We start from the raw sequence: 2,674 nt of genomic DNA on the forward strand, positions 1-2,674 counted from the left end.
TGGCTGCACTTCCTCCAGGACAGATCTGTTAGTTCTTTTAGCAGTCCATGGTACTTTCAGCATTCTTTGCCAGCACCACAACTCAAAAGCATCAACTCTTAATCCAAGCTGTGAAAGAACATGATGAATTTACCCCATTCCCATCTTGGCATACAGCTCACCCAAATGCAGTGCTCTCAACACTGAATGATGCAGAATTACCACTGACATTCATTTCTGGTTCTGATCTCCATACTGTCTGATCCCCTTCTCTTTTCTCTTATTCAAAATATATTGTACTTTAGTGTCTTAGTTACTTAGTACTGCTATAACAGAAATATCACAAGTAGGTGGATTTGACATAACAGAAATTGATTTTCTCAAAGTTCTGGAGGCTAAAAGTCCAAATCAGGTCATGTCTATTCCTTCCATGTTGGTAGGCCTGGACAGTCCTTGGTTCTTTGGCTTATAGACGATTCTCACATGGTATCTGTCTTCCCCCACTAGTGCTTGCTTCTGCATATAGTTTGCTCTTTTTATAATTCAGAAGTGATGAGGTTTAGAACACACTCTGTACTGATCTGATCCATTGACATAACAAAACAAAAACAAAAATCCTGCTTCCAAACAGGATCACATCTACGGCTATAACTTATATTTTGGGGGGACACAATTAAATCCATACCATATGGTAATATACATTGTCATTATTAAACTCCAGGCAATTATTTTCTAACTTCTAGCTCTGGTGGCATAGTAGGCAAAGTATTTGGCTGCTAACCAAAAGGTCGGCATTTCAAACCCACCAGCTGCTTCATAGGAGGAACATGAGGTAATTTACTTCCATAAAGATTTGCAACCTTGAAAACCCAATGGGGGTTTCTATGAGTGTGAATTGACTCGATGGCAGTAAGGGTGGGTTTTGTTTTGGTTTATTTATTTTTTTGCATATTTCCATGTCTTTGAATATGTTGTTCCCTCTGTCTGAATGCCCTTTCTCTCTGTTCCCAACATTATTACCACAACCACTGCTGGCCTGACAATGATTTTTTTTTTTTTCTTTAAAGATTATCTGAAGAGATACACACATATATATGACCAGAGCTATTTATTATACATAAGCTTATAAATGACACCTACCACTGTCAGCTTGTCATAGTGTGATGGCTTCCATGTTGCTGGAAGCTATGCCACTGGTATTTCACTGGTATTTCAGCAGCAGGGTCACCCATAGTGAAAATTTTATCACAGCTTCCAGACTAAGACAGACTAGGAAGAAGGATGTGGTGGTCTACTTCTGAAAAAAAATTGCCTCTGGTAGCATAGTGCCTAAGGCACTTGACTGCTAACCAGAAGGCTGGCAGTTCAAACCTACCAGCCACTCCTCAGAAGGAAGGTTGGGCAATCTACTTCTGTAGAGATACTGCCTCGGAAACCCAAGGAGGGGTCGCTATGAGTCAGGTCTGACTCGATGGCACATAACAACAACAACAACAATTGAAAACCTAATGAATAGCAGTGCAACATGTTCTGATATAGTGCCAGAAGACGAGCCCTTCAGGCTGAAAAGCACTCAAAATATGATTGAAGAAGAGCTGCCTCCTCAAAGTAGAGTTGAAGTAGATGGAATAAAACTTTTGGTATTTTCATGTGCTTATTCCACTGAGAAGCACAATTCCAATGAGAAGTTGCAAACATCTATTAATAATCAGAACACAGAATGTGTGAAGTATGAATCTAAGAATATTGGAAATTGTCAAAAAATGAAATGGAGCACATAAAGATTGATATCCTTGTCGTTAGTGAGCTGAAACGGATTGGTATTACCCATTTAGAATCAGATAATCACATGGTTCTACTACGATGGGAATGACAAATTGAAGATGAATGCTGCTGCATTCATCATGAAAAAAAAGTTTCAAGATTTATTCTGCAATAACTATCTGTAACAGAATGGTATCCACACATTTACAAAGAAAACCAGTTAATATGACTATTATTCAAATCTATGCACCAACTGCTAAAGCCAAAGATGAAAAAATTGAAGATGTCTACCAACTTCTGCAGTCTGAAATTGATCAGACACATAATCAAGATACATTGATAATTACTGGCAATTGGAATGTGAAAGTTTAAATTGGAGAAGGATAGATAATTGGAAAATACGGCCTTGGTGATAGAAATGACTCTGGAGATCACATGAGAGAATTTTGCAAGACTTATTCATTGTAAATACTTTTTTCAACAACATGAATGGTGATTGTTCATGTGGACCTTGCCAGATGGAATACACAGGAATCACATAGACTGCATCTGTGAAAGGAGACAATGGAGAAGCTCGATATTATTACTTAGAACAAGGCCAGGGACCGATTGTGGAACAGACCATCAATTGCTCAAGTTCAAGTTGAAGCTGAAGAATATTAAAACAAGTCTATGAGAGTCAAAATACAATTTTGAGTACCTCCCACCTGAATTTAGAGACCATTTCAAGAACAGATTTGACACATTGAACACCAGTGTTTGAAGACCAGACACATTGTGGGATGACATAAAGAATATTATACATGAAAAAAGCAGAATGTCTTAAAATAGATAAGGAAGAGGCAGGGCAAGATGGCGGACTAGGCAGAAGGATTGCACAGACCCTCTTCAACAAAGAAAAGGGAAACCAATTAACACAGACACAGAAGAT

Source organism: Orycteropus afer, unplaced genomic scaffold (assembly GCF_000298275.1).
Source record: "Orycteropus afer afer isolate SDZICR_OR568_19922 unplaced genomic scaffold, OryAfe1.0 scaffold00235, whole genome shotgun sequence".
Classification (NCBI taxonomy): Eukaryota; Metazoa; Chordata; class Mammalia; order Tubulidentata; family Orycteropodidae; genus Orycteropus; species Orycteropus afer.